Genomic DNA, 11,939 nt, shown 5'->3' on the forward strand with positions numbered 1-11,939 from the left:
AAGGACATTCCCCAAGACTTTCATTAAAACTAAATTTGTTACAGGAGCTTAAATGTCCTGATCTCTGGAGAGCAGAGACAAAGGTGCATAATGGAGATGTCAAAAAATTCTACTTCCTGGGAATTCCCTGGCCGTCCAGTGGTTGGAACTCCGTGCTTTCACTGCCGAGGGCCTGGGTTCGACCCCTGGTGGGGGAACTAAGATCCCGCAGGCCACGTGGTACAGACAAAAAAAAAAATTTCTACTTCCTGCTTCTCCCCTCTTCACAGTAGGTGCCTTCTGAATTATTACTGTAAAGAGAAGCAATCTTTTTTTTTTTTAAGTAGGAGATAAATATATTATTCTACCAAAGGACAAATGAATGTCCACGTGGATCCTGACGAGAGTGAAATGAGGTGTGCTCCTGGTGCCCGGACGGTATGGAGAACAAGAGCATCGCTAGCTGCAGGCGTCTGCATGCACAGTGCAGGTCTCTGCTTCCCTTTACATACAAAGCTACGCTGCAAACTCAGTATCCACAAAGGGAAAAATAGGCACAAACACCAAAACCGAAGCTAACGTATCAATCATTTCAAATTAAACAAACAAAAACGCTGCTGTGGAAACCTGGAACTACTTGCGGTCGACATTTAGTGTCATGAAAACCAAAGCTTCAGCCATTCTCAGCAAACGACCTCAGCCAAAGACCTGAAGTTTGGAGGTGAGTCCTATGTCTCACCTCCACAGCCCACAATGTGGTCTGGGTTGTGAATGTAACTTTTGTATTTATTTACTCTCTGTAACACCAGTAATACAGCATCAACCAAAATGACAGTTTTCTCTTTTAAAAAGCCTCTAATGTGAAATGCAAAAAGTAAAAAAATAAAAGATTTAATGACAACCATGATGGATGAAATGTATTTCTGGAAAAAAACAACAACAAATAAACAGCCAGACTGAAGGCACCCAGAGACTTTTATCACAACCCAGTTCCAGCGCTCTCTCACATCTTTTAAAGTTTGAATCACGTATTCGACAAAAAGTCTGGTTTTGGGGAGCCCTGAGGGCATCCGTCAATGAAAGCAGCTGATTTATAAACAGAATTAAGTGATTATGAAAACACTGCGGCGTCATGAAATGCTTAAAAAGCACAGCATTGTTCCAAAGTTTCCTCGTGCACCTGCAACTGGGATATTGTCATCTGGTTCTGAAACACAAATATTTTTTCAGCTTTAAAAACACGCACAATCCTGTAGATCCAAAACGTGCCCAGTACCCTGTCAACGTTGTTCTTTCTTCCCCAAATCACATCATTAATAGCTATGCCTCTGGAGGGATGTCCAATCTTTAAGCTGGCAGATCTCAGTCACAACACATGTGTGTGTATACACACACACACACACACACATCGTGGCAGGGGAATACATCTGTGTCCCACTTTATTCAGGGACTTCAATATCAGCCCCTCGTCACCTCTGGGGACCCCATCAGTGATCTCTAGATGCTTTTTCATTGCATATCCCTCTCAGTGAAAACCTTTTAAGCATTAACTCCAACTCATGTAACCTATTAACTAGAGATAACACACAACAAACATTATATGCATTTTTCATAGACCACAAATAGACATTTTGTAACTATTAAATAAAAATACATAAACAGAGAACTTAAGTTTCTTCCTGCACTCCAGTAAATCCCATTGTCACTGCCAGAGGATATGCAGTCCACTTGGGAGCCCACTTTGTGAATTAAAACCTGAGACAAGGCATTTCTGTCACCCTCTACCCCAACTAAACATGGAGACTATTGGTGTCAAGGAAATGTACTAGGAGGCCCATGAAATTTATCAGGCAAGTCTAATTTCCACAGGCCTCTCCCCTTGTTCTCATCTGGTCTACAACAGTTTCTGTCATGCACTGGACACATGAGATCATTACTTCTTATTTTCACCAACTTCTGAGCTGGGTGCCCCTCCAACGCTGTTTCTCCTGGCAAGGCTTTTTGAAGAATTACGCTACAGATCTCTGGAAATTGTTGAAACTGGCACAGAATCATCGTGCATCTTAGAAATACAAACCTAATGTGATATTTTTTCATAATCAAATTAGGAGTTAAACCAAAGCGCGTCTCCCAAGACTGACCTGTGACTGTCAGGGACTGGCAACCCTTGTTTTTACGTTGATCACTGTGAATACTTGAGTCTTTACCAACACAGAGTTGGCATTCAAGTTTCAAGGGATTAGAATGCCTGATAAGATTCTGCTGGGAAAAGAACCTAAGGCAAGGACCCAAGTTTATTCTGTCTCCCAAATGAATCAAATGGTAGAGACATCAGTTCTCTGCTCAACTGCTTTTCTAAATACAGCCTAAAACTCGGCAACCACCTGGAACTTTATAGGTGCTGAGAATTATGTCTGCATACCGGTGCTACAGATGTCTGCATCATATGAACGGGGTAACATCCCTCCAACTCCACTTTCTCATTTCTCATCTTCAAACGGATGTCAAGATAAGAAGGGTACCTCGACGGGTAGAGCTGACCCAGCTAAGGCTAAAAATCACCCCAACGCACTAGAAACAAAAAGCACTGCTCAGTTACACAGAATTTTCTCCAGTTCCCAATCATGACTTACGTGGTCTTACCATATTAAAGTATTTGTTATTACTGATTTAAGAAATAAAATGGCATCACATACAGTAAGCTTCTTTTGCCCAAATTTCCATCTATTGGAAAGTTTAAACAAGCAGAAGTGTTTGCAAATTCGATACCGGATGTTCACACAAACTCTAAAGCCCAATGACAACGGGCAAGTCTATAATAGTATGAGCCAAGCTCTCCCAAGAAGCGGACAGTGTCCCTCTAGCCTTGCTCCAACATGGATGAGGCTGGGTGTCCAGGTTGCGGTAGACATGAGGAAAGTCTTCAACATCTTGAAGAGAGAGAAGGTGATCATCACGCCGGTGGGGCGGTGGGGGGGGGGGGGGGGGGGGAGGGGCGGGGAGAGTCCTCACCTCCTCCTGCCTCTGTATTCTCCCTGGGGGTTGGTGTTAAGTGTTCCAGAAAGGAAAGTGCTCCGGGCTGGCTATCTCGGGTCATATTCTGGGTTCCAGGCTCAAGGGAAGTAAGCAGAGAAAAACTCTCATGTTTTCTTTACAGTATTCAAGCTCCATCCACCACGATAGGAAAAAATGACAGGAATTCAAGGCAGAGACACTCTCTTCAAGAATAAACACTATGAATTTTGCCGTGAGCATTGTTTGTGCTTATTTTACAGGGTCTCCTGAAACTGGGAAACTACAACACTCGTAAGAGTTATTCAGAGGCACCCCACAGCCCAAAGTGTCTTCTGAATTGCTGGGGTCTTTTTTTACAGTAAAACATGCAACTAACTTAGCAATGTTAAGTTGAATATTGTTTACTTCAATCATGGGTAAAATGTTAGTTAAAGCATGGAACATAGTTTACTCAAATTGCTAGTTAATATAAAACCACCATAATCCTTAACCTACAAAAGTGTTAAAAAAAAAAAAAAAAAAAAAAAAGAGCCTACGCAACATTTAACGTGTGCCTTTTCCACATTACAATCCGCAAACACGGGGTAGGAGAGGCCTCAAGATCAGCTCATCAAGCCTTTCACTCTACACGTGAGGACACACACAGGTTCAACAACTTCACACAAGCAGACAGGCAACACAAGGCAGGACACAAGTGACCAAAACGCCAGGCAAAGGATTCTCTAGAAAACATGATATTCCTTATTTGATCACAAATAGTGAAATTACGACCCAAGGTAAAATTCAGGTGAACAACCACATAGAAACACAGACGTAGGAATTTATTTCTACAACAAACTAATGCAAACACAACTGGATATTTTTAGTGTACTTTTTGGTCACGTTATCAACCCACTGGGAAAACCACGCCTCTTAATGTGTGTCCTGTTTTTGAAACTAAAGACATGAGTCTAACCTACTGATGCATTTTACATAGTACTGCTCCAGAAACAGTCTCTGAAAGTGCATCCAAAAATGTCCCATCTCAACTGATTTGGCAGCAAGGATCAACTGGCATAGGAAATGTGCAAATCCTATAGGCAGCTCCAACAAGATAGCCGATATTTTTTCACTATGATTTCTTACAAGTATTAAGAAGCTCTAAGTTTTGGCTTTTCCTTGCTTTTGATAATATCCACAGTGCAAAATCATTCTGAGAAAAACACATGGGCCCAAGTGTGCCACAGTATAAAATTCATGAGTCAAGGAAGGTGCTCGAAGAGTGGAGAGATTCACTATTAGGCATTTCATCCTGAGTTAAAATGTGATTACCAAGACCAGGAGAGCAGAGCTGATCGGCAGGTGCCCCGAGTTAGGGGCTGAGAGAGCGGGGAGTATGGAGGGAAAGCACCACGGACACCTTTGGGGTGACGGAATTTAGTTGTTTGGTATCCTGATGATGGTGGTGGTTACAGAAATTTAAGCATGCTGAAATTCATCATTTATCACATAGTAAATTTAGGAAATATACAGAGAATACATATGTGTCTGAATACAGCACGTGTGTGTGTTTGTGTGCGTATGCCAGCCCTGAAATTTAACTTAAGAAAAGCAAGCAAGCAATTGATGGAGACCACCGTAACTAAAAAAGATATATTATTACTGTCATTATTGGATATTTCCACACCAATTCCCAACTTCAGAGTAGAGGAAAACCTAAGGACACTGGGCTCCAAGCATGATAATAATCCTCCTTCTGTTAATACAAGCCTGAGAAACAGATTTTATTTTCTTTCTCTCTCAAGAAGAAAACTAAGGCCAGAGAAGGTAACATGTGCCCAGAGGCGGTCAGTGCATGGTGAGCTGGCTGCAAACCAAGTGTCCCCGACCCCATGACCACCAGGAGCCCACAGGGCCCCCAACCAGGCTGGGCTTGGCGCTCCTCTTGGGCGGGGGGGGGGTCACAGGCCACGGGGCCACGGGCTGGCTCAGGAGGACCAGACTCCAGGCGCCAGCAGTGCCCATTCGTGGGAGAGGGCCCCACTGCAGGTCCGCACCCAGCTGCCCCCAGCCGTTCACGAATCAACTACTCACAGGAGAGGACAGGGCCTGAAACAGCATCCAGAGTCCTGCAGGCCGCAAACGCCTCCCACACTGATGTGTCCGCCCGCCCTCCCAAGCACGGCGGTGGAGGTTACCCCAAGTCCAGGTTAACCGACATCTCGCTGGGCACAGAGAGGGTCCGAAAACAGCAGACAGGTACCAGGTGTTCCCCTGATAAATACCCAAGTCCCAAGAAGCCGACCAAAGGTGAGACCCGCTAAATCTGCAATGACATCCGCAAAACCAGCAGGAAGGAGCCCTGCAGGCGCGCTGGCATCGGGGCTCTAAAATACTCGAGTTGAGACAGAGCTCAGGCGACTCGCAGCCGCCCCCCCGCCCCCAACACCTCCTGGCCTTGCGCCGCTCCCGCCATCCACTTCCCACCTCCTCCTTTCCCTTCTCATTTACTTCCTAATGTATCCCAAAACGGCCTACGGGAGCCGGAGCCGTGAGAACCACAGCGCCGGATACCTATCTTGACATCCAGCTGCCCGTGGACCTTGCTCAAGACAGGACTGCACGGCTGACAGCAGAACTCAGGGCTGGTGTCTCCACCCTGGCATCACGGCCATTAAGCACCGGGTCGCTCTCTGGGGTGGGTCTGTCCCGTGCACTGTGGGATGTTACGCAGCATCCACGGACCCCCCCCCCCCGCCCCCCCGGATGCCAGGAGCATCACCGTCCCCCTCCCCCAACTTGTGACAACCACACGTCTCCAGATATTGCCAAAAGCTGCTTGACGGTAGGGGACAAAACTGCCCTGAGAACCATGGGCTGACCACAAGCTTCTAGAGCTCAACGCTGAAAACACGGTTCCAGTAAGCCACCATCTCCGCTACCTTCGTCCCTACGACGTCCCTTTCTCTCGAACCTGCGAGTCACACGCTCCATCTCCACCTCTTCCTTCCCAACTACCAAGAACAAACCAAAGCCATGGAAACGGTACCCAACTTCCTCCATCAGAAGAAAATACTCTCTCCTCTGTTTCCAAGTTTAAATTTGCTCCAATTTAACTTTTCAATGGCTTCCAGTTCACATCTGCAATCTTCAATCAGGCAGTGGATTCTCAATAAATATTTGACGACGGCGATAATGCACAGAAGTGCTTTGCAGGAGGCGGCCACCTCCATGGTCAAGTTCCCGGGGAGCACATTCCTTAATGACTGCGTTTTTCCCCTGAGGTTTTAAACTCATTTTCTCACAGCAGGCTCTCTTTCCCTCTACAAACATGTTGACTGTTTGTCCCTTCCCACATCCAGCGTTTATTTTGGTTGCTGGGTCTCGCTCTACTCACGTGGCCGGGGCCATCCAGTTGGTCGAGCCCCATGGAAAGGATGGACAGGAGGGAGGGCCAAGGAGGGCAAGACCCGAGGGAGAAACTCACATCCAGTCTCCACTCACGAGGCCAGTTACTTCCTTCACGCTAAAAATAGGTATGGAAAAAAAAAAAAAAGTTTATCTTTCCAACTTAAAAAACAAAAAAGTTTACAAAATGACTTTAGTCTTGCTTCCTGATTGAAACTATTTTTTAAACGTCTTGGGTGGTGAAAGATTAACAACTTATTGGAAGTCACGTACTCTTCCTTTTTAAGGGAGAAAAAGGAGACAAATGCAAGGTATCCGGGGACACCACACCTGGGACAGTCTCGCCTCACAGGGCAGAGTGATCGTGCTTGTCCTCTGGCCCGGGTCAGGCCTGGCAATAACCACGTGTGCAGAGCCCAAGACCCAGACACCTGGCGGAAAGCTCAAGGAGGGGGCAGCCTCAGGGTTGGGGTGTGGGGTCCTCCCTCCCAATAGGTAACTGATGAAGGGTCTGAATTCCTGACACTCAGGACCTACATGAGATGGCTCTTGTGGGCCTGGCTCCCCTCTGCAGGAACCCATTGCCCGCCTCTGGAAGAGAATCATGGATATCCCAGGTGTCTCAAAAGCTTGACAGGTCACAGCAGTCCTGAGAGAAAGCAAGAGTGAGGACAAATGGCAGAGGGGGATCTGGGAAGTCACCTCTCTCACAGATGCAAAACTGGGTTTTTCCCCCCAACCACAAATAAAATTTCTAATACGTTGCTATAAAAAAATACAAAAGACTATGCAAAGAACACACCAACTAAGTAATAAAAATAACATCCTGACTCAGGGACCAGTATACAGGAAACGGCCAGCACTCAGCCGCTTTTAAAAAATACTTTGACTATTGTTAAGCCTCACTTTGTTGGAAGGATTCCTGATCAGTCTTTTAATAAGAGAAGATTTGACCCTCAAGAAATTAAACCTTAAAACTTAAGACATAAACTTGGGGGGAGGGGTAGGTAGCCCATGGCGAACACCGCTTTAAACATATCAGATAAGGCCTCTACATCACCTAAGGCCTCTAAATCACCTACGAGGGGCTTCACTGACGGTGACACCTTGGGCTCCCCACCATCCCAAGAGATGTTCGCCACGACACACTCAAAGGCAGGCAACATGGGGACTGGCTATGCCATTTTTCACATGGGGAAACTGAGGCACAAAGACACTAAATGCCGTGTCCAAGGTTAAATACTCAGTGAGAGACTCCAGCTTGGAGTTCTGGTTTTCTAATTCAAAAGTGATCCAAACCACCTCAATCTAAAAAACCACAGCTGTCAACCTCACTGAAATCACTTTCCTAGGTCACCTGCTAGCTGAAATGGGCCTACCTTTTTTTTTTTTAAAAGTCTACCAGTAAATTATTTCAAACTCTTACAGCCTCTCCCCTCCTCCCACAAAAAGTAAACTAACTCTCTTTACTGCCTTCTTTATCAATCCTTACTTGCAGTAACTATAGAGAATCGCCTTCCAATAGAACATTCTGCAAGTTCTGCGCTGTCCCAATATGGCGGCCACTAGTTACACACATCTATTGGGTATGTGAATTATGGGTAGAGCACTGAAAGAACAGAATTGTTTATTTTAGTAACAACAGAATTGTTACTGAATCTTAGTTTATTTGAATCTAAATATGCACATGTTGGCTAGTGGCTGCCACACCAGATAATTAAGCTACAGATGAAAACAATCTTTCCACTGCGGTGGACATTTCATGATTTCTGCTGAGATTCATCTAGGTGTACAAACAGATTTCAATGTAGGTTCTTCTGTGTGGGAGAGGGAGAGAAAGAGAGAGAGAGAGAGAGAAAGAGAAATGGTGTGTGTGTGTGTGTGTGTGTGTGTGTGTGTGTGTGTGTGTGTGTGTGTGTGTGTGTGTGTGTGTGTGTGTGTGTGTGTGTGTAATTTAACGAGCTTGTCTCCAAGTGGGAAGATTCACACTATGTATACACAGGAAGGCAAAATAACACCAAGCTTAAGAGCTGGGCTTTCGGAATCAAACAATCCTCCCTCCACCATATATTAACAAGTCAGTGTCCTCTGAAGTAGAATGAAAATAATTGCTGCACACAGGGCATTAAGTGCCTGTAAAATCCTCACTGCATGGCATTAGAGTAACATTAGGAAAACTACTCTACCTGCACAATACCATAACAACTAAAACTTACAGGCAGCGTTGTAGTTTTCAAAAAAATTACACGTACATTCCCTCTTTCTGTCCTTGCACTACCCAATGAGCACCACGATTTCAGTTCCCGTTTTTATTTTTACATACAGAAAACGACACTCAGAAAAGTTACAGGACTTGAAGGTCAACGGTAGAGCAGAACAACAGGGTGGGCCCTTTCACTAGTTCAGGCCAAACGGGGACAAAGGCTGCTTTTCTAGCAAAGCGTTAGGTGTCCTGATGGAGCTGGACTCGGGCTCTATTCCTCTTTCTGCTGGCTAGCGCTGAAACCCTCCTAACAGCTCACCCAGGTAGACTCATGATGCCATCACACAGATGAGAAAACTGACACTCCCATGGTTAAAGGTGAGATTCGAGACCAACTAGGATACCACACACTTCATTTAAACACCCAAACTTTCAGGAGGGGTGAGCTTTGGGAGATTTAAGGGTCAAGGTGTGAAATTTAAATGAGGGGTGTTGACAATTCCCAGAGTGACTTAAGCCCTGGACAGAAGCACAAGAAGAGCCAACCTCAGAAGATCCAATGACACACACCCTGCTGTGCACAACACCAAATCAACACCTGAAGTCTCCATTTTCGTCCCACAGGTGTGTGTTCCCTTCAGGTCTAGAATATCCTTAAGGGGCTATCTTAATAAGTGGGTCAAGTGATGCACTTCAACTTTCATCCCTGGATTCATCATCCAGCTGGGGGGTTTTCCACGAAAATCTGCCGTACGTTTGAGATATTAACATCCCTAAACATAAAAGAGTCATCTTCACGTCTCAACTGTTCCATACTCAACATTCGCGCCCCCCTCCCACCCATCGCGTCTTTCCTAGGAATGACTAGTTGTAAACTTTTCATAAAATCGTCCTGGGCAATTTCCTACACCGAGGCCACCGTTCAGGACGGAGGAGTGGCGCTCCCCTCCCCCTCCCAGGCTGGAGTCCCGCCCCTCCCCTTTCAGGTTAACCCAGGGACCCAGGCGGCGCGCCTGGAGAGAAAAACATCCAGCAGTCAGGTCAAACCACATGTGACAAAGCAAAGCAGAAACCGTGGCACAAGGAATAGGGCATGGGTTTCTGTTTCTTTTGGGGTTCTGCTCTACAACATCAGCGACAGAAAAGAAAGAAGGAAAAAAAAAAAAAACACCCCACCTCCGACTCTAACTTTGTGGAATTTCCAAAGCGAGGGGCTCGGAGAATGCGAGGCCGTGCTAAGAACGAGCCCCCGCGCGGGCCTCACCGCGCACGGACAGCGCACGTGAAGGGCAGGCCCTAACCCAGCGCCCGCGGGCCTCTGGCAGCCCCCAACTGTCAAGGACCCGGCGACCTCCGGCGACCCCCGAAGGCGCGCCCCACCCCGTTCCGAACACCGGCCCCCGTGGGCAAGGTCCCCCTGGGGAGCAGCGCCCAGGACGCGAATCTGGGGGCACCCCTCCCCCCAGCCCGGGAGCAACAGGTCTGCAGCCTCCCCAGGCCGCTCTCCGCAGACCCGGCCCGACCAGGGACGCCCCCCGTCCGCCGAAGTCGCCCCCAGCCCGCACTCCTCGCCCGGGCTGGGGAGCTCCCGACTTCCTTGACGGTTTCTGCGGCTCAAGAACTGAGCCGCCCAGGGCCCGCGCCGCCGCGCTTCCAGCCGGCCCGGGGCTGGCCGGCCCGCGCCCGGGGATGAATGGGGCTCCCCTCCCCCCACGGGGGATCCCGCGGCGGCGCACGTCCGTCCAGCCAACCCCGGGTTGGGCAGACAAAGGGGCACCGGGGGACAAATCGAGCGCTTCCCCAAACTTGCCGGCCGCCTCCCCCGCCCCGAAACAAAGGAGCCCCCCAGCCTCCGCCCGCCCCCAACGCGCCGGCACTTTGGGGAGCAGCCAAAACGGGGTATTGTGCAGCCTGCAGGGAGCGCGCCGCACCCCAGCCCAAGCCCGAGAGACACTTGGGGACCTGCCCCTCCAAAGCCCCGGAGGCGGACGGAGCGTGCGGGCGCCCCAGGCCGCCGGCCTGACCCCGGAGGGAGGGAACCGCCGGCCCCCATGCGGGACAAGTTGGCGTTCCCCCCCGCCCCACCCCGCGCCCGGCCAGCCGGCCGGCCGAGCCCCGCGCACTCACCTCGCCGCGAGCAGCGCAACTTGCGGCGGCGCCGCCGCCCCGAACCTCCCTCCGGCCGGCCGTCGCCGAGCCCGGGCCGTGCCGCGGCCGAGGAGGGCCCGGCACCCGGAGCAGCCGCGCGCCGCCCCCGGGCCGCCCCCGCCCCGCCGCAGCCGAGTCCCCGAGAGGCGCGGGCGCTGGAAAGTTTCGGATGCCGAATGGCGGCCGAATGGCGGCCGAATGGCGGCCGAATGGCGGCCGAATGGCGGCCGAATGGCGGCCGAATGGCGGCCGAATGGCGGCCGAATGGCGGCCGAATGGCGGCCGAATGGCGGCCGAATGGCGGCCGAATGGCGGCCGAGGGGGCGGCGGCGGCGGCGGGGCGGCGGCGGCGGCGGCGGCGGCGGGGCGGCGGCGGCGGCGGCGGCGGCGGCGGGGCGGCGGCGGCGGCGGCGGCGGCGGCGGGGCGGCGGCGGCGGCGGGGCGGCGGCGGCGGCGGCGGCGGCGGCGGCGGGGCGGCGGCGCTGGCGCCACCTCGCTCCCGAGCGCAGAGAGTGCGGGGGGATGGGGGGGGCTGGGGCGAGAGCGGTGGCGGCGGCAGAGGGCGGGACGGCAGGAGGGACCCGCACGGGCAGTGACCTCCGGGGGGAGCGGCCGCCAGCGCGCCGACCCCGGCCGGGAGGACTGCCAGGGAGGCCGCCTCCGCCGCCGGGCCGGCCCCTCCCCCCACGGCCCCCAGCCCGCACCCTCCCCCACCGCCGGGGAACGGGAGCCCGGGTCCTCCCCCCCCGACACACCCCCCACCCACACGCCCGGGGGGGAGGGGCGCGTCCCAAGCCGGTCCCTCCCCCACGGAGGGTGAGGCCACCAGGCCTGCCCTCCCCCACAACCAAGAGGGGGAGAGTCCGCCCCCAACACAGCCCCTCCCCCAGGGCTCCAGGGAAGACTCGCGTCCTGAGCCGCCCCGTCCCCACGGCGGGGGAACCTGCAACCCTCCCCCGTCCCTCACCCCTGACTCTGCTCTCCCCGCTGCGCCCGGGGTGGCTGAAGGGAACCCGGGTCTCCCTAGTGTATCCGAACCCCGTCCCTTCCTCGTGGCCTCCATGCGGGCGGAAGGAGACGCAGGCCTGTGCCCACCCCGTCCCAGGCCCGGACCCAGCCAGGAGGGGACAGGAGCCCGGTCACCAGCACCGCGGTTTCCAGGGGAGGGGGGAACCGGGCCACCGCTCTGTTACCCTCCCCCACCTCC

The 11,939-nt window shown here is 51.5% G+C and overlaps 1 long non-coding RNA gene across 1 annotated transcript in view; it reads right to left on the reverse strand.

The window, feature by feature from the left end:
- The window catches only part of LOC309653534, a 250,798-nt gene extending 239,886 nt beyond the window's left edge, over window positions 1–10,912 (reverse strand). Inside the window, exon 1 of the long non-coding RNA XR_014259243.1 lies at window positions 10,712–10,912. This is a non-coding gene — a long non-coding RNA (uncharacterized lncRNA). The remainder of the gene's footprint in view (window positions 1–10,711) is intronic.
- Window positions 10,913–11,939: the final 1,027 nt, after the last annotated feature.

The sequence above is a fragment of the Balaenoptera physalus genome, assembly GCF_965194825.1.
Source record: "Balaenoptera physalus genome assembly, contig: HAP1_SCAFFOLD_559, whole genome shotgun sequence".
NCBI classification, from domain to species: Eukaryota; Metazoa; Chordata; class Mammalia; order Artiodactyla; family Balaenopteridae; genus Balaenoptera; species Balaenoptera physalus.